The sequence below is a fragment of the Schistocerca cancellata genome, chromosome 9 (assembly GCF_023864275.1).
Source record: "Schistocerca cancellata isolate TAMUIC-IGC-003103 chromosome 9, iqSchCanc2.1, whole genome shotgun sequence".
NCBI classification, from domain to species: domain Eukaryota; kingdom Metazoa; phylum Arthropoda; class Insecta; order Orthoptera; family Acrididae; genus Schistocerca; species Schistocerca cancellata.
The window spans coordinates 222,892,957-222,914,855 of NC_064634.1; positions in this window are offsets into that span (position 1 = coordinate 222,892,957).

Here is a 21,899-nt window from a genome sequence, read left to right on the forward strand (position 1 = left end):
GTTTCACTATCTCTTGTGATTATTGTAAATGCTTGTGCTCCTGTTTTTGATCGTATGCGCTGCGCGTCCAACACTAGCCAGCAGGGTCACTAAATTATGTGGCGAACAATATCAGCAAGATAATTTTAACTGAGACAACATATGACTTTTAACACATTCCGTCCATACAATCGATATCCTTTTACAACCGCGAGTTCTTCGTGGTTGTTTTTGTTGTGGCCTTCAGTCCAAAGACTGGTTTGATGCAGCTCTCCATGCTACTCTATCCTGTGCAAGCTTCTTCATCTCTCAGTACCTACTGCAACCTACATCCTTCTGAATCTGTTTAGTGTATTCATCTCTTGGTCTCCCTCTAAGATTTTTAACCTCCACGCTTCCCTCCAATACTAAATTGGTGATCCCTTGATGTCTCAGAATATGCCCTACCAACCGATCCCTTCCTCTAGTCAAGTTGTGCCACAAACTCCTCTCCAATTCTATTCAGTAGCTCCTCATTCGTTATGGGATCTAACAATCTAATCTTCAGCATTCCAAAGCTTCTATTCTCTTCTTGTCTAATCTATTTACCGTCTACGTTTCGCTTCCATACAAGGCTACACTCCATTCAAATGCTTTCCGAAACGACTTCCTGACACTTACATCTATACTCGATGTTAACAACTTTCTCTTCTTCAGAAACGCTTTCCTTGCCATTGCCAGTCTACATTTTATATCCTCTCTACTTCGACCATCATCAGTTATTTTGCTCCCCATATAGCAAAACTCCTTTACTAATTTAAGTGTCTCATTTCCTAATCTAATTCCCTCAGCATCACCCGATTTAATTCGACTACACTCTATTTTCCTTGTTTTGCTTTTGTTGATGTTCATCTTATATCCTCCTTACAAGACACTGTCTATTTCGTTTAGCTGCTCTTCCAAGTCCTTTGCTGTCTCTGACAGAATTACAATGTCATCGGGGAACCTCAAAGTTTTTATTTCCTCTCCATGGATTTTAATTGGTTCAAATAGCTCTGAGCACTATGCTACTTAACTTCTGAGGTCATCAGTCGCCTAGAACTTAGAACTAATGAAACCTGACTAATCTAAGGACATCACACACATCCATGCCCGAGGCAGGATTCGAACCTGCGACCGAAGCGGACGTTCGGCTCCAGACTGTAGCGCCTAGAACCGCACGGCCACTCCACCCGGCCGATTGTAATTCCTACTCCAAATTTTTCATTTGTTTCCTGCACTGCTTGCTCAATATACAGATTGAATAACATCGCGGATTGGTTACAACCCTGTCTCACTCCCTTCTCAACCACTGGTAACGGCTGGAATAACAGCACTAACGTTTTCCTTCTTGTCAGTTATTAATAACAGTAACTGCAATAAGCAGCTAGTCTCCTTGTACTTTTAGGATCCCTCAGCTCGATGCTAGGAATATTTTGTAGCCCAATTCGAGAGACCGAAGACCCTGTAGGGAAATGAGAGCAACTTCTACACGGTGGAGAATACACAGCTTATCTACTTATTTTTTTGTGTTTCCTCAGTCTACTTTTGTAAATATTTTGTCACCTATATCGAATACTTAACAACCTTGTAGGAAAACACGAATATCTTTCGGACGGTGTCTACCACGGTATTCCCTAACAATATGGTGAAAGCTGTGAGCAATGGTAATCAAGGCGTAGAAGCGCTGCAACGTTCTCAACTCATCTATGATTCCTTCTAAACGTCGTGAAACCTTCCCGTCTCCTCTCTACCTCTTTTGTTATTGATAACCTTCCCTTTTACAATAAACTATGAAACCTTTCCTTAGGATTTCTATCTCTTGCTTAATAATAACAGATGAAATCTCCCTTTGAAATTTATTCTCTTTCTCAATCTTCGCATACAAATTTAATTGCTGCTTATTAAAAGTGATTTTCTGATTATTTCGACGAAACATAGAATGTGTCGTCGTCGTGGCCCTCAGTCGTTATCTGCAATAACCCAAAATCGCCATCTGACTGCTACATCGAACTGCGACATGAATATACTTACTCTGTTTTACAATACTCTATTAGCTGCTGGTGGGCCTTCATAATAAATGGCTGTATTTATTACCAAAGCTGACGTTATTCTTTAATAGCAAAGCTGACGTTATTCTTTAATTAATTTGACTGAAGTAACGTAATTCACAGTTAAACTTTTTCTTGACAAGAATAAAATTTTGCAATGTTTTACGTTGATGGTTTTTGGGATGGATTATAATTAGAAATGCAATATTGCTGTCAAAAGTTAATTATATTCTGAATGAAATGATTTTACAAACTTTCAAAGGGGACTTACTTTTTACAATAATCTTACAACTAGCAATGCGCAAACATACCTTCAGTAGTCTTGAGTTTCTCAAAAAATTAATTCAATAATATTAGTTCCTCTTATTATAAAAGTTAGCTGATGTCTCTGTATATCCGTTTATAATCTCTTGTAAATCATAGCTAGTGGCTGTCAGGCACACTACTCCTCTCAACCTCTCGCTTCAGACCTGCTACAAACTCGCTTCACATCTCGCTTACTACTGACTTCCTACGAACGCTAAAGTGCTGTTTCTCCTGCCAACAATGCTTTCTGGTGCAGACAATGCCTGCTACCATTACAAAATGTATCAATACGCGGTCTTTCCCGCTCTTTTCTTAAAATGTATCCATACGCGATCTCTCCCGCCCTTTTTAAAATTATATCAATTTGCGGTCTCTCTTGTCAACAATACTTTGGTGCAGACATTCTCTGCTACCACAATTATTTCCAACATGACAAATATTAATTATTCCTACTTAATCCTATTAATAAAATATAAACATTTTTCATAAATTGTGATTTGACAATAAAGAATAGAAATATACACTACACACGCACGACCAGTAAGAATACTCACAATACATCAGAACGGGTTCCTTTATTTACTGTTGCTCAGTTAAGTAGAGTTAGTATCCTTTTGTAATAGTTTTATCGATGTTTATTCCTGTGAATATTTTTGCTGCATATCCTGTGCAATATATAGTAAACAGTACTTTTTGTAATTGAATATCACGTGGGCTTATAATACGAAGCTGTAAATGACGGATCACAGGATTGGTGGAGTGAGAACTACACCTTTATGTGCTATGAAATTGCTAACAGTAGCTGCACTAACGACCGCGTAGCGCTCGTATTTATGTGGATTATCCCCCCACAGGAAATGAGGCACTAAAACTATTCGTTGAGTTACGGTAATTCGCAACACAATAATGATGGCTGAAGTAGAGATGTAGTAGATAGAAAAGAATTCCTGAAATAGAGAAATTTATTAATATCTGATAACAGTTAAGTGTTAGGTAATCTCTCCTGAAGATATTCATCTGTAGATTAACCTTCTACGAAAGCGAAACGTGGGTAACAAACAGCTCAGATAAGAAGAGATTGAAGCTTTTAAAATGAGGTGCTACAGGAGATAAAGGAAGATTGAATGTGGTAACCGAATAACTATGGAGGAGATACTGAACAGAACTGGGAGAAAAATAAATTTTTTGGCAGAACTTGACTACATGAAGGATTCAGTTGATAATGCACATCCTGAGGCATCAGTGAAACTAAGTTTGGTAATCGAGGGAAATGTAGGCGGGGTAGGGGATAAAGGGTTTGATTATGGCGTGCAGGTTGAAACGGATGTAGGCTGCAGTAGCTACGCAGGGATGAGGATGCTTTCACGAGGTAACTAGAGTGAATAGCTGCATCATAGACACATCAAGAAAAGTTTTGCATCACCCCGGTTCCCAGAAGTCCAGAAGATAGTCGTTGACTGTGGGTATTGTATCACAGACACAGTCCCTTCGAATGTTCAGAGTTGTCACTAAACTCGCCCAAAGCTGTAAACAACCATGCATGAGCAGCGCCTATTAGACGGATGGGGTCCGACAGCCGATCGGTTCCAGTCATACCACCAGGAAGGAGGTAAATGGCTCGTGTTATCTGTAGTTCAACTATGCCTAGACGGTCAATAGCGTGGTTCGATCGCGTCAGCATTGTTACTTCGTGCCAGGAAGGGCTTTCAACAAGGAATCCAGAGGTCTCGGAGTGAACGAAAGCGATGTTGTTCGGACATGGAGGCGATACAGGGAGATAGAAACTGTCGATGATATGCCTCGCTCAGGCCGCCCAAGGGCTAATACGGCAGTGGACGACCGCTACCTACGGATTATGGCTTGGGGGAACCCTGACAGCAACTCCACCGTGTTCAATAATGCTTTTCGTGCAGCCACAGGATGTCGTGTTACGACTCAATCTGTGCGCAATAGGCTGCATGATGCGCAACTTCACTCGCGAGGTCCATGGCGAGGTCCATCTTTGAAACCAAGACACCATGCAGCTCGTACAGATGGACCCAGTGACATGTCGAATGGATCGCTCAGGACTGGAATCAGGCTCTCTTCGACATAGAGTGTCGCGCATGCCTTCAACCAGCCAATGGTCAGAGACGTGTTTGGAGGCAACCTTGCCAGGCTGAACGCCTGAGACACACTAGACACACTGTCCAGCGAGTGCAGTAAGGTGTGGAGGTTCCCTGCTGCTTTGTGGTGCCATTATGTGGGACTGACGTATGCCGCTGGTGGTAAATTTGGAAATTTTTCGTAAGGTCTTATGGGACCGAACTGCTGAGATCGTCAGTTCCTAAGCTTACACACTAGTTAATCTAACTTAAACTAACTTACGCTAAGGACAACACACACACACACACACACACACACACACACACACACACACACACACACACACACACACACACCCATTCCCGAGGGAGGACTCGAACCTCCGAAGGGGGGCAGCCGCGCGGACCGTGACAAGACGCCATAGACCGCACGGCTACCCAGGAGGGCCGCTGGTGCTCACGGAAGGCGCTGTATCGGCTGTACGACACGTGAATACCAACCTCCATCCGATAGTGCAACCATATCGGCAGCATACTGGAGAGGCATTCGTCTTCATGGACGACAATTCACACCCCCATAGTGCACATCTTGGGAATATCATCCTTCAGGATAACGACATCACTCGAATGGAGTGGCCAGCATGTTCTCCAAACATGAACCCCATCGGACATGCCTGGGCTAGTTTGAAAGGGGCTGTTTATGGACGACGTGACCCATCAACCACCTTGAGGGAGCTACGCCGAATCGCCGTTGAGTAGTGGGACAATCGGGACCAACAGTGCCTTGATGAACTTGTGGATAGTATGTCACGATGAATAAAGACATGCATTAGTGCAAGAGGACGTGCTACTGGTTATTAGAGGTACTGGTGCCTACAGAAACTTGGACCACCACCTCCGGAGGTCTCGCTGTAGGGTGGTAGAACATGCAATGTGTGGTTTTTATGAGCAATAAAAGAGCGGAAGTAATGTTTGTGTTGATCTCTGTTCCAATTTTCTGTACAGGTTCCGGAACTCTCGGAAACGAGGTGATGCAAAACTTTTTTTATGCGTATATTTATCAGATAGTAATAATACAAAAGGTAGAACGAAAGAAAAAGAGAATAAAAAGAAGAAAGAAACAAACAAACTTGTCTTTATTACAAAAATACGTGGGAAACGCGACAAGTTTTACAGTGGATTTTGAGTACCTGTAGGTAGACGCAGTGGAATGGTCACTCTACGTACAGTTTGCTTTTTGCATCTGCTTTAAGAGCCTCGTTGATCCCTAAGTTAGTCGATGGTTTATAGGAGTATTTCCCGCGTCACCATCTGTGTAGTAGGCGGTGAACTGATGAACCAGTCACCATTTCATACTAGCCTCCAAATCCCAAGATAAGTCGGTTTCGGTAACGAAGACAAGCTGGCGGTACCCTAGATCTATTTCCTTTCTTTCCTAGGCTGGTATTGAGCTGTTCTCCTTCTAAACGATATGTCACATACGCCTATCCTGGGCAGATGTTAGATGGTCTGCATAATTTCTGTTGCTGTCTGTAAGAAGACTGAACCTTTTTCACCGAGGAAGCCAAATTGGAGCTCATTGCGTACTGCATTGTAGATACGAGTACACTGAATGTGAAAACCCCATTTTGCCATCAAGGAATCATAAACGGGGTATTCCAGTGGTTAGGTGTAACTACGGCTCCACTATAACGGATGTAGAAAGTGCACAAGACTAGCCGTTGGTTAACATTTGGGAAAAAAACATGTTCACCTGCCAGTGGCAGATGAGCCCCTTCTCTCTTGCCACAAATCCTCAGTACGGTCTCACATGGATATGTGATTATTTTTACGAGCCTCAGGTACTTCATTTATTTTTGTGGCCTGTTTTTAATCATCCAGTAGATGGCAACCCTTTTTCTGACACGCGGATCGACTACCTGCAGTGAGTCAGTTGAAGCTGTGCCAAATGCATCCCATCGACGCATCAGAAGTGTACGCTGCACCCGCACCACAGACAGCTTCTTTGTCACCAGCCTCTTCCTATGCTGCCGAACTCGCGCACGGTTCCGCACTTAGGTTTAATGAAAAAAATACGAGCTTACGGAATATCGGACCAGGTTTGTGATTGGATTCAGGATTTCCTAGAAGAAAGAACACAACATGTCATTCTTAACGGTTCAAAATCTGCAGATGTAGAGGTAATTTCGGGAGTACCGCAAGGACCTTTATTGTTTACAATATACATAAATGACTTAGTTGACAACATCGGTAGCTCCGTGAGGCTATTTGCAGATGACACGGTTGTCTACAAGAAAGTAGCAACATCAGAAGACTCGTACGTACTCCAGGAAGACCTGCAGAGGATTAATGCATGGTGCGACAGCTGGCAGCTTTCACTAAACGTAGATAAATGTAATATAATGCGCATACATAGGGGCAGAAATCCATTCCAGTACGATTATGCCATAGGTGGTAAATCATTGGAAGCGGTAACGACCGTAAAATACTTAGGAGTTACTATCCGGAGCGATCTGAAGTGGAATGATCACATAAAACAAATAGTGGGAAAAGCAGGCGCCAGGTTGAGATTCATAGGAAGAATTCTAAGAAAATGTGACTCATCGACGAAAGAAGTAGCTTACAAAACGCTTGTTCGTCCGATTCTTGAGTATTGCTCATCAGTATGGGACCCTTACCAGGTTGGATTAATAGAAGAGATAGACATGATCCAGCGAAAAGCAGCGCGATTCGTCATGGGGACATTTAGTCAGCGCGAGAGCGTTACGGAGATGCTGAACAAGCTCCAGTGGCGGACACTTCAAGAAAGGCGTTACGCAATACGGAGAGGTTTATTATCGAAATTACGAGAGAGCACATTCCGGGAAGAGATGGGCAACATATTACTACCGCCCACATATATCTCGCGTAATGATCACAACGAAAAGATCCGATAAATTAGAGCAAATACGGAGACTTACAAGCAGTCGTTCTTCCCACGCACAATTCGTGAATGGAACAGGGAAGGGGGGATCAGATAGTGGTACAATAAGTACCCTCCGCCACACACCGTAAGGTGGCTCGCGGAGTATAGATGTAGATGTAGATGTAGATGTAGCTGTTACGACCGTGCGTCACATGATCCCATCTCCCCTGTTAGCTAGCCTTCCTTCAAGCAATGCAGGTTGTACGGGACAGCCTGCTTGCCAGGCGGACTGAGACCGTTGGAACCTCGAGAATCAACAACAGAGACCGCCAGCGTTATCGGAACTATGTTGCTCGCCAGCAGTCACGTAGGGTTTAGTTCATTTCAGTGCACACACCAGTATAGAAACCATATTCTGAGACTTAGTAGGCAATTGCAATTCCAGTTCCATCACAGACAGCGTGCTGAGGAGCATCGGCTTGTTAGCCGAAGGAATCCCCACGCTCGCTTACAAAAAGTCGGACGTGATATCATCAGACCAGACATTGCCAGAGAGCAGTGTATATGCTGTAAAGAAGTTGGTCGTAATCATCGATTTGGAATTAGAAGAGAACAGCGCCTACCCATTTCGTCCATATGTTACTTGCGCGCTTTGGCCAGAAATGAAAGCGATAGAAGCGGGAGCTAGAGATGGTCAATATTTTAGAAGAAATACCCTCTTTGGCGCAGCGAGAAGTATAGAGAACAGTAGTCCGACGGTCGTATGGGTCCAGTCCGTCTGCTGAAACGTTTTTATTTGCAACTTTTACGTTACTTAAACTGCTCAGTTCATTGTATTTATAAAGGCAAAGAAAAATTTTGGATTACAAGTAATTTTTCAGGAAGGTGTTGTAAGACGTACACGAGAACTCCTCATATAAAAATAATGATTTACTCGTACTGGTGTGATATTCGTCGCAAAAATAGCGAAAGCAGTAAGTTTACAAATCAAGTAAACATCGCACTTTTAAAATTATATGGTTCTCTCCCATTGTGCAATTTCGCCGCAGACATCGCGTAATGCACCATTTTGACAAATATTGGCGAGGACAGCTAGTGATGTACAGTGGGACCTGTGGTACCCACCATTATTAATATTCTCATCGATCAGCGGCGCGTTCCATTACTTGCGGCCAAGAAACTCAACGTTGGCTGCACTTCCCCAATGGCGGCCCGCTTCTAGTATCGCAGGCCGCACTCTAGCTCGCGCCTAAACCACAGCGACTGGCCGCCCAGAACACACAGCGATTGGCCGCACAGAATATACAGCGACCCCAGCCGTCGGCTACTTTAACTGTGGAACATTATTTAACTCCGCAACCGATGTCTACAAGGCAGTACTCACCGTGCCATGTTCTGCTCCGCAACTCGGAAGTGCTGCGCTGTGGTGGACTATCCAGTCTCTTGGACTGGACTACCAGCGCTCGACATTTACTTGACTGTGCTCTGGACTTAAAATATGGCTGTCATACTGGAACTGGGACTTCAACGTTTACTTGTGATTCCCGACGGAATTTCACACTCCCCCTTGCGCTTCTCAGAAACCGGTTTAATCCCAATCGGTTTGATTATTTTCATAAAGTGTTCGTCTACTACTTGGCGCTTGGTGACAGAGTTATTTTATCAGTGTTGTGTTAATAAACTGTAGATCTGTGATATATTTATTGTGTAATTCCTGATTATAACAGATACTTTTTTATGCAGTCTTCTCGGGGCATGGTTTCTTTGTCTCTCTCTCTCTGTGGGATAAGAGCTGTTTTGAAGCGTTTTTATTCAATTCTTTACCTGACGACAAAAACTGGCATCGCAGGGTTGCACTATAGGAGGGAATTTGGTGAGAATCACTTTAACATCGCACGATGGCAGTCCTTCTTCACGTTGAAAAGTCTCGTTGTATAATTATGGATTTATTTGTCTTCTTTACGACTCAACCAACAAAAGAAATTTGTTCTCCTCAGCATAGGACTTGTGTCATATTTTGACACTGATGTAAGTTAACCAGAGCTTGGTGAAGTAATGACGACATTGCTACGTTTTTACTCGTAGCCATCCACCGTTTTTTGAATCCGCCGTCCAAAACAGCACTGGGAACCCATTTTTTCTGTGCAGGTGCCGATAGCTGCTTGAAGGTCAAATGAAATTAACAGAATATGAAGTCCTGTATGGTTTATATACAGTCCGTTCTTGGAAAGTTATTTGAAGAATCCTCGTGGACTCTGGAAGAACAATCCTTTCTTGAAAATTTTCCTTTGTCTTTCCTTTTCATCTCTTTTACGAAAATATAAATAAGTGCAATATACTGAGCATTATTTCCATATATCTGCAATGTAGGTCATGTAAAAACTGAAAATTAAAGAAAAAGGAAAAAACAGTTTCCGCGTAGGGACTCGACCCCACGAACTTTGGAATACTGTACTGTACTCTTTTCTCTGCCAAACCCCTGCCCGGTATGTAAAGATAAACGACTAGTGCGTCTCTTGACCAGCCGAAAATGCTTTTTTTTGTTTTGTAGTAAGCGCTTGGTCACATGAAGACGCCCCCTTTCATTTTTGACCAATTCCTGTATATACCATAAATCTTGGAGAAATCGATGGTGATGGGTAAACGAGGTTCCATTGTTAGTCTGTGATTGGGGCAGTGGTACATGCTAGGTCTATTGTACATTGGTGGCATGAGAGTTGAGTATGTGTACTGAAGAAAGCAGTGGTTGGACGTAGACAGTTCTAATTATTTCAGTAGTTCTAATATTTGTGTACTAACGGCCTTGCCGCAGTGATAACACCGGTTCCCGTCATATCACCGATATTGAGCGCTACTGGGCTTGGCTAATACCTGGATGGGTGACCGTTCGGTCTGCCGAGCGCTGTTGGCAATCGGAGTGCACTCAGCCATTGTGAGGCAATTGAGAAGCTACTTGATGGAGGGGTAACGTCTCCGGCCACGAAACCTGACAACGGCCGGAAGAGCGGTGTGCTCACCACATGTCCCTCCATATCCGCATCCAATGACGCCTGTTGCCTAAGGATGACACGGCGGTCGGTCGGTACCGCTGGGCCCATTCGTATGGAGTTTAGTTTTTTCATGTTTATGTGTGTACAAGCCCGATACCGTTTACTGCGAGTAGCGGGCCTGTTCGCACAGACATATCAGTGACATCTCATACGTTGTTGTTGAGATACAGATGTAAAAGTAGCCACATTGCTTGATGACAAAGTGAATTTACCCCAATGGTCTACTGGTATTGCCTCGTAATAGCGGTGGAAAACATTTTAGAGATGCACCGCATATCTGTTGTGCAGTGCTAACAATTTTATTCGTTATTGTAGAACTTTAGAACATGCTACTTTAATGTGGGCGTGAAAATTTAATTTCTCATCCAGCTGCAACACAAGTTACTTACAGGTGTGACTTCTACGTACAGGCTTTTAATTAAATCTGATTTAAAGCATTCGGCTGTAACTTCTGCAGTGGAAACACACCTGAACTGAATGAGATATCTGTGAGATTATACAGAATTTATGAAAGATAGTCCTATAGCAGGATTTTATCGTTGGTCTCTGCAACAGCACAGCTTATAAACTAATTAGGAAAAAGTGTGGAACTTAACCCTTCTCAAGGAGGATCGTCGGATAGATTCACAAGTTATAGGCCTAGATCGTTGACATCAGTTTGCTGTGTAATTATGAAACATGTTTTACGCTCATCCTTTATGACCGTTTGGAGAACGTTAATAGCCTCTATAAAAATCAACATGGATTCCGCAGACATAGGTGCTTAGACTAATGCCGTGTTCCTTACTTTCTGTAAGGCATTTTTTTTAAACTTATCATCGATTCAGAATGTCCTTGAAGACAGAACTCAGTGCGTCATGCTTAACGAGACCAGAAGCCGGCTGTAAAGGTATTTTGGGGGTACGGAGGGTCTTACGGGGACGTTACTGTTCACAATATGTAGAGTGAGGTGCCGAACTTGATCATCTCAGTTTACTTTCGATGCGTTAAACAAATTTGCAATCTATGTTCACCGGCGCGATTCGTAAAGAAGGATGTCGTGAAAAAAACTTCAGCGCTTTCTGGCCTGTAACGCAGGCATCAGCATCGGTTTTTTATCAAACTATTATGTTTCTGAAATAATTCAAAAGCCAAGATCACTTAAATATTGTTTACTGGATAACCAGTTTCAACATACTAATGTTTCTAGCCGCTAAAACAGCAGATCTGAATGAGACAATTTCGGTGATATAACTCTTTTTGTAGTTCCAATAAGAAATCACGAAGAAAAAAAAAATACATTGAATGTAAGAATTGTCGTGATGTTGCTGCTAATGGAAGTTTACAATACTCTCCAAGGACACTTGCGCCGTTAAGAAGCTATGTCACGCTTGTGCGTTACGCTTTGCAAAGATTTAGACAAATTTCGTACTAAAGAAAATGTTATATTGCTGGAAAGTTATCCAGTCAGCATTAAGAGGGGACAGTTAACTTTTTCGTTCTTCCCACAGTGTTTAACAAATGGTCAGATATTGGGTAGTACACCTGATTCTCGCAAAGGTATGGTTGTTAGTGACAAAGTTATTAGAATATGGAGGATAAAATTTATTTTAAATGAAAATCAATTTGTATATTTCAGCTTTTACTTATACTGTATCATTTGTATACCGACAAAAATTGCATATGAAAATAATACTTGAAATAAATCAAATCAAACATAGATAACAAGAAATGAAATACTACTGTAAATGATTTGCTAGTAGTAGCGGTGGTGCAGAAATTATTTTAGGACAAACAAGACTCTGGCATCGAGCTACGACCAAAGATATACCTGCCTGCAGATATTCGACTGTATTTCGCCTATATCGTATGTGAGGGTACTTTGCCTGTCTCATACACAATATTTCATTAGAAGTATCCGAACACTTCTACGTAATGCGGAATTGATCACTAGCAGTCACGAGAAGTGGACCCTCCAATATAAAGGGACGGCAGTGTTGTGTTGGCAATAGAGAAGCACAATAGGTCGGTCAGGAGAGTTTAGGGACTTCTAACGTGAACTAGTCATTGGATGTTACCTGAGTAACAAATCAGGACATTTCAACGTTTCAAGTCGACTGCTGGGTACGTGACTGTGAAGTGGAAACGGGAAGGGATAAATCTAAACAAAGAAGAGGCAGACATCACTTGCAGACGGACAGGGACTGCCGAGTACTGCACATGGTGGCTGTAAAAAATCGCATATAATCGGCAGAGGAATCACTCGTGTGTTCCAAAGTGCTAACAGCAGTCAAGCTCGCACAATGAGTTTTCTTAATGCGTTAAGAAGAATGGAGACAATGGTCGAACGGCCCCACATAAGCCACACAGTTGTGTAGTTAATGCTAAGCGACACTTGAGGTGATGTAAAGAGCGACACCATTCGACAGTGGATGACTGGAAACGAGTGATTTGGTTCAAATGGCTCTGAGCACTATGGGACTTAACATCTGAGGTCATCAGTCCCCTAGAACGTAGAACTACTTAAACCTAACTAACCTAAGGAAAGTAGAGTCCTCAAGGTGACGGGCGCTGCCTGCCGCCAGCAGGTGCTGCGGGCTGTGATTCTCCCGCATCTCGGCTTTGTTGCCAGTTAGGTACCGTTAGCAGTGCGGTAGGTCCGAGCATCCGAAAGCTCAGTGTTACCGTGATATATGGAGTGTTCACGTGTGATGTCAGTGTCTTACTGTCTTTAGAAAGGTGCTTTGACGTGTGTTCGATGGTGAGCAACAATGCAGGAGCAACGACCTACTCGTAGTACTCCTCTTGTCGGTGTGTCTAAAGGGCATGTTCGTAAACAATCGTAAATTATCATATCGAATGTACTCTAGTTTCTTACTGGTCTGGCCGACAATGAAGAAGCGAGGAATAACTTAAATGTTGCGCAAAATTCATAAACTTACTGCTAAAGTATGTGGTGTCTCCAAGTGGACTGTAGGCCGTATTAACAAGTCTGTGTCATTGGCAGAATCTCCAGACATGAATGAGTATTCAGATTCTCCAAGAAAGGGGTACGAACGTGAACCGAAATCAACCGACTTTGACGATTTTGACAAAGAGCTCGTGTGTAGAACTGTACTTGGATATCACGACAGAGGAGAGTGTCCAACAGCTAAAAAAATACAGGCTTACAGCAAATTTAGATAAAACTTGGGTTTCACAAAACCTTTCGAACAAATATTTTGTTCGACTTCAGTGAAAACATTATCTTTAAAATAAAAACAATTACTTTTGCGTAGCGTATATTGGCGTTTTGAGTGATGGATGCAATGACGAAGGATATGTATTAGCAACTAGTAAAATATTTTCGGGAATTAGGGAATATTCTCGGTCGTATTAAAGCGAGCCGTCCGAACAAAACTCTTGGCGACGACCTACAAAAACTCGCGCGCTGTTTCGCACGGAAGATCACGCAAGTAATTTGCCTCTGTACTTGATACGGTACAATAATGATGTCTGAAATGTTACCGAAACTAATTTCATAGTATTCTTAACAACGTTCCCCCAGGAAGTTTCTCCGCAGTCCTACAGAACGAAAATTCATCGGCAACTACAGTTTCCGCTACACAGTCGGCACAGTTTCACACCTCATAATTTTCATTTTTTATTTCAGAATAATTTTATGTTTCCGAAATAAAAGACGCAGCATATGCATCTGTAGACTTTGAGGATGTTGATATTTTTTTCAGTTCAGCTACATTACTGATTCTGTTACTACTGCAGGTTGAAGTAAAAAATTATTTTCCTCCAAAATTTCTTGTAACGTTAGTTTTCATTTTTTTCCTATCAGTTACTGAGAATTTTCTTTTGGAAAGTACTCCATCATATTCTAGACTAAAAATAGAGTTGCCCAATATTTTTTAAAATTTTATGAGCATTTGTAATTATCACTATAAAAAAACTGCAATGCCGTAAGATGGCGAGATGACCTTGAAGCCCTATTTTCGTGCTATCCGCTATAGCTGTGAACAAATAAAATTAATACAGAAAAAGTGGGAAATACTACCTTCCTTTAACAAAATAATTTAGTTCCCATGTGAAGAACAAAATAAATGAAGTGAATGTCACCATAGATTGCGACAACTATTTTCAATCAAATATTGTCACAGACGGGATGTATACAAAGTACGATGTGAATTTGTTTAGTACGTGGGCAGTCTCCTTGTGTTAGCACTGAAAGTAAGAAATAACTCATACTGTGTGAAGTCTGCTGCATTCACGCAGTTTGTTACTGAGTAGCAGAGGTAGCGAATAGAAGCTTAAGTGAAATAAAATAGCCATTACTATTCCCAGTTGTCATAACGACTGCTACTCTTTATTAGTCATATATTTTAATAACTGCCAACAATGCACACTATGTGTTTATCGAAGTGCGTATGTCCGATGCGCCATTTGAGTGTAGACATATGTTCAGTGGCCAATCATTATTTATAGTTCCATGGAAATTATCTGTTATTTCTTTAGAGAAACAAATATTCCAATTTTTAAAATGAGGTAATCAAAGTTATAAGACCTTTTCTGGGAACAGTAAATTTTATACCTCCACTTGCAATATTATTATTGTACTCATCGTTTCCACGAATGGAGTATTTCGCAGAGGAATAAGCGTATTTATTCTGAAGTTATATAGCAAATTTTCATTTTCAGTATTCCACGGTACTATACTTACTGCAAGAAGCTAGTAATATGAGAAAGTAAGCTTTGAATTTTGCCTGCAGTATCCAAGTAACTTACTATTTCAAATCTGCAAAAGCATTGTCTAAAATTATTACCGTTAATAGTAAAGTGACACTTTGAGGTTAATTTTCGGTAGTAATTTCAAGTTTTGGACTCTTTGTACACGCTGTGTGAAACTTCGATAACCTCTGAAACACATGTAGTCATCTAAGCTGATGATAAGTTTCTTCAGACATTCTCGACAGTTGTTAAGAAGCACGGTAATAACTGAATCGATATACTAATCTCCGAGAGTATTACATAGTGAGGTACCCAGTTGTTCTCAATGGTAATTTGGTAGTAGAATAACTGACATTAGTAATTGACAAAAATGATATCGAAGAATAACTTTAGCGGTGTTGACTGATGTCACGAAATAAGTAACTGTATAGCACAGCTCCAATAACACACAAAACTCTGCGTAGTATTAGGGTTTTCATAGTTATTCTGTAACTTGTAGAGAAACAAGACTGCAGTTACAACAGTCGAAAGACATTAAGGGAAATCAGTAGAGCAGTAGCCTATCCTTGATGTTATTCAACCTGTACATTGTACTTTTTATTCTTTCGGCAGTATAGTATACTTCATACACTGGCAAAGCGATGATGGCTAGCTCTATTTGCTAGAGGCAGCAGCTCTTCCCACGACCTAGAGGCTGTATCCATCCAATTAATTGCACCTGCGTAATTAAATCCAGCGTGGGGCTAGAGACCTTGTTCGTATCTGAAGACTTGCTAGACCAGCTACTTATATTACCTGAAAGTGTGATTGCCAAAACTACTTTCGTCAGTACTAGACTGGTTCCCTACGAATAAACGATACCAGGCAGGGACAGTTTGGAACACTTCTACATGTAATGTCCTTATGGTACAAACGAAAGATTTTTGATTACTGATGTTCGTCAATCGTCGCTTGGGTCTAAACAGAGAGAAGTATTCGTGATAGCATGGTCGTTCGCCAACGCACCTACCTGTAAATCAATCTGAATTATTTTTAAACTGTTAGAAATCTGCTATCTCTCAACGTTCGACGGACCTACTTTGTCGTCGCAGTGTAACTGTTGTTGTTGTTGTGGTCTTCAGTCCTGAGACTGGTTTGATGCAGCTCTCCATGCTACCCTATTGTGTGCAAGCTTCTTCATCTCCCAGTACTTACTGCAGCCTACATCCTTCTGAATCTGCTTAGTGTATTCATCTCTTGGTCTCCCTCTACGATTTTTACCCTCCACGCTTCCCTCCAGTGCTAATTTTGCTATCCCTTGATGTCTCAGAACATGTCCTACCAACCGGTCCCTTCTTTTTGTCAAGTTGTGCCACAAACTCCTCTTTTCCCCAATTCTATTCAATACATCATCATTAGTTATGTGATCTACCCATCTAATATTCAGCATTCTTCTGTAGCACCACATTTCGAAAGCTTGTATTCTCTTCTTGTCCAAACTATTTATCGTCCATGTTTCACTTCCATACATGGCTACACTCCATACAAATACTTTCAGAAACGACTTCCTGACACTTAAATCTATACTCGGTGTTAACAAATTTCTCTTCTTCAGAAACACTTTCCTTGCCATTGCCAGTCTACATTTTATATCTTCTCTACTTCGCCAATCATCAGTTATTTTGCTCCCCAAATAGCAAAACTCCATTACTACTTTAAGTGTCTCATTTCCTAATCTAATTCCCTCAGCATCACCCGACTTAATTCAACTACATTCCGTTATCATCGTTTTGCTTTTGTTGATGTTCATCTTATATCCACTTTCAAGACACTGTCCATTCCGTTCAACTGCTCTTCCAAGTCCTATGCTGTCTCTGATATAGTTACAATGTCATCGGCGAACCTCAAAGTTTTTATTTCTTCTCCATGAATTTTAATACCTACTCCGAATTTTTCTTTTGTTTCGTTTACTGCTTGCTCAATATACAGATTGAATAACATTGGGGAGAGGCTACAACCCTGTCTCACTCCCTTCCCAACCACTGCTTCCCTTTCATGCCCCTCGACTCTTATAACTGCCATCTGGTTTCTGTACAAATTGTAAATAGCCTTTCGCTCCCCGTATTTTACCCCTGCCACCTTTAGAATTTGAAAGAGAGTATTCCAGTTAACATTGTCAAAAGCTTTCTCTAAGTCTACAAATGCTAGAAACGTAGGTTTGCCTTTCCTTAATCTTTCTTCTAAGATAAGTCGTAAGGCCAGTATTGCCACACGTGTTCCAATATTTCTATGGAATCCAAACTGATCTACCCCGAAGTCGGCTTCGACCAGTTTTTTCCATTCGTCTGTAAAGAATTCGTGTTAATATTTTGCAGCTGTGTGTTATTAAACTGATAGTTCGGTAATTTTTACATCTGTCAACACCTGCTTTTTTTGGGATTGGAATTATTATATTCTTCTTGTAGTCTGAGGGTATTTCGCCTGTCTCATACATCTTGCTCACCAGATGGTAGAGTTTTGTCAGGACTGGCTCTCCCAAAAGGCCGTCAGTAGTTCAAATGGAATGTTGCCTACTCCCGGAGCCTTGTTTCGACTCAGGTCTTTCAGTGCTCTGTCAAACTCTTCACGCAGTATCGTATCTCCCATTTCATCTTCATCTACATCCTCTTCCATTTCCATAATATTGTCTTCAAGTACATCTCCCTTGTAACTGTAGGTTGCCCTTTATTTGAAAGGAATTTATAAACTGAATTAAAACAAACAGCCTTAAATGAGCTGATTTGTGCCATTAATGATAATGTATTCATGAATAAAAGGGTTGCGCCGGCCGAAGTGGCCGTGCGGTTCTAGGCGCTGCAGTCTGGAACCACGAGACCGCTACGGTCGCAGGTTCGAATCCTGCCTCGGGCATGGATGTGTGTGATGTCCTTAGGTTAGTTAGGTTTAGGTCGTTCTAAGTTCTAGGGGACTAATGACCTCAGAAGTTGAGTCCCATAGTGCTCAGAGCCATTTGAACCATTTCAACCAAAAGGGTTGCCTGTTATTGCATTCCAGTTTTCACGATTGTTGAATTGTAAGGAAAAAAACGTAAATTAGTTACATAACACGGCGTACACACACTTTATTTAACATGTAAGCGTCGCTACAGATATTTGGGTTTAGATTATAACATATTCGATATTGGTGATATTGGCGATGATGTGGCCCAGGCGAGTAGCGAAATTTTGAGTGATCCGCTGAAGTGTCAGAACATCGATATGTCGAAGACCTCGTGAATGGCTGTTTTCAGCTCAGCAATGGTTTATTGCTATGCACCTTGTCTTTAATATAGTCCCATAAGTAGGAGTCGCATGTGTTCAGACCCGGAGAATATGGCGGCCAATCGAGGTCTACGCCAGGGGCCGCTGGGTACCCCAGTACCAGAATGCGGTCCGCGAAGTGCTCCTCCAGGACATCACACACTCTCCTACTTCGATGGGGACCAGCTCCGTCTTGCAGAAACCGCAACTTGTCGAAATAAGGGTCACTTTGGATAATGAGAACGAAATCATCTTCCACAACCAACACGTACCGTTCGGTTGTCGCCGTGCTATCAAGGAATATCGCACCTATTATTCCGTGACTGGACATTGCGCACGACACAGTAACCCGTTGAGGGTGAAGAGACTTATCGAGCGCGAAATGCGGATTCTCAGTCCCCCAACATGCGCCAATTGTGCTTATTGACGACCCCATCGAAATGAAAGTGGGCTTCGTTGCCAAACCAAACCTGGCAAGCGCATATTAATTCCCATCATGCCCCGTGGCCAACCGTGACGCAAACCGCTCAGAAGTTATGACGATTTTATTTTCATATAGTTCAATAACTGACACGCTATACAAAGCAGTTTTATATTTTGCTGACAGTGTTGACAGTGGTTCTGTTAATTTTATCTTTCTTTGCTGTTCTTCTTTTCCATAATCACCTTACTTTCCGCCGATTTCTGTATACCCCGTAATCTTTGAGTGACGTTGTACATTAGATTTTCGGTACTGTCCATATGCTAGAAATAATATTATTTATTTCCTCTTCAAGTGCGGTATTCATGAGGTAGCAGAGAACCAATATATCAAATATTACATAGATGAAAACTGAGTTTGAGGAACTAAAATCATATTCCACTTTATTTCCTTTGGTAGCAACGGAAACAGTTAACATAACGATATTAGCGATGTTCTAGACGGAAATAAACCTAATTAACAATACTATACTTCCTTCCTAATGGACAGAAAATGGTTCTCGACTCTTAGCGATGATAATGAGAATAACAAACAGCTGACATGGCCATTGTGCAGAGTACATTGAAGAAGATGCAGTGTGTATTAAAACGAAATGCAGTGTACTTTTGGAGCAAGTTTGATTAACAAATACTATTTGGCCTGAGTATCATATATGATACAAGGGGTTGCTATAGTTAATTTAAGTTTTTGTTTGTTCGTCCTTTTGACTGGTGGTTTGAGGGACTTCGACCTTTCACTTATGAAATAAAATAGAACACCTACAGCAGTCCTTACGATGTTATTTATTATATGGCTACCAGTTTCGGTGTTTCAGTGCACCATTTTCTGGCCTTAACTGATGCAGAGAGGGTTTACTCCAATCTTATACACGATTCACCAGTGGCCAACATCTATGAACTGGGTTTAGCAGACTGCCTGTCAATTACGATGTTGTGTCTCCAACCATCAACTACCAACTGTCAGTTGGTGGTTAACACCCAGAGAGTCTATTAATGTCTGAAGATGGTATACTGAAGCACTGAAACTGGTAGCCATATAATTTTAACACCATAAGGACGTCTGTAGGTGTTCTATTTTACTACTTAATTTAAGTTTTGGCAGAAATGTTACTCTGTAATTAGAGATGATTTTACTGTCGTGATTTTCTATAGTGTTATACTTTGGTCAAGCAACGCTTTGGATTTAACATATTTGATGAGTTATGGGTGCCGATAGATACACATTCGTGAGAATTAGTAACAGTAATAATATAGTAGAAGTAGCTGTGGTGGCGGCGGCGGCGGCGGGGGCGGCTGTGGTGGTGGTGGTGGTGGTGGTTGTGGTGGCGGCGGTGATTGTGGTGGTGGTGGTGTGTTTGCGTCAACGTTCCGAACATTATTGTGTCTCCTAGACAGAAAGAAGGCAGACAAGAAAATTTCAATAACATTTTAATAATGTACAGGGTGTTTCAAAAATGACCGGTATATTTGAAACGGCCATAAAAACTAAACGAGCAGCGATAGAAATACACCGTTTGTTGCAATATGCTTGGGACAACAGTACATTTTCAGGCGGACAAACTTTCGAAATTACAGTAGTTACAATTTTCAACAACAGATGGCGCTGCAAGTGATGTGAAAGATATAGAAGACAACACAGTCTGTGGGTGCGCCATTCTGTACGTCGTCTTTCTGCTGTAAGCGTGTGCTGTTCACAACGTGCAAGTGTGCTGTAGACAACATGGTTTATTCCTTAGAACAGAGGATTTTTCTGGTGTTGGAATTCCACCGCCTAGAACACAGTGTTTTTGCAACAAGACGAAGTTTTCAACGGAGGTTTAATGTAACCAAAGGACCGAAAAGCGATATAATAAAGGATCTGTTTGAAAAATTTCAACGGACTGGGAACGTGACGGATGAACGTGCTGGAAAGGTAGGGCGGCCGCGTACGGCAACCACAGAGGGCAATGCGCAGCTAGTGCAGCAGGTGATCCAACAGCGGCCTCGGGTTTCCGTTCGCCGTGTTGCAGCTGCGGTCCAAATGACGCCAACGTCCACGTATCGTCTCATGCGCCAGAGTTTACACCTGTATCCATACAAAATTCAAACGCGGCAACCCCTCAGCGCCGCTACCATTGCTGCACGAGAGACATTCGCTAACGATATAGTGCACAGGATTGATGACGGCGATATGCATGTGGGCAGCATTTGGTTTACTGACGAAGCTTATTTTTACCTGGACGGCTTCGTCAATAAACAGAACTGGCGCCTATGGGGAACCGAAAAGCCCCATGTTGCAGTCCCATCGTCCCTGCATCCTCGAAAAGTACTGGTCTGGGCCGCCATTTCTTCCAAAGGAATCATTGGCCCATTTTTCAGATCCGAAACGATTACTGCATCACGCTATCTGGACATTCTTCGTGAATTTGTGGCGGTACAAACTGCCTTAGACGACACTGCGAACACCTCGTGGTTTATGCAAGATGGTGCCCGGCCACATCGCACGGCCGACGTCTTTAATTTCCTGAATGAATATTTCGATGATTGAGTGATTGCTTTGGGCTATCCGAAACATACAGGAGGCGGCGTGGATTGGCCTCCCTATTCGCCAGACATGAACCCCTGTGACTTCTTTCTGTGAGGACACTTGAAAGACCAGGTGTACCGCCAGAATCCAGAAACAATTGAACAGCTGAAGCAGTACATCTCATCTGCATGTGAAGCCATTCCGCCAGACACGTTGTCAAAGGTTTCGGGTAATTTCATTCAGAGACTACGCCATATTATTGCTACGCATGGTGGATATGTGGAAAATATCGTACTATAGAGTTTCCCAGACCGCAGCGCCATCTGTTGTTGAAAATTGTAACTACTGTAATTTCGAAAGTTTGTCTGCCTGAAAATGTACTGTTGTCTCAAGCATATTGCAGCAAACGGTGTATTTCTATCGCTGCTCGTTTAGTTTTTATTGCCGTTTCAAATATACCGGTCATTTTTGAAACACCCTGTAAATAGAAATACATGCTAGCATTCGGCGTTCCACGACGGAAGAACACCAACATAGAAACAAGAAA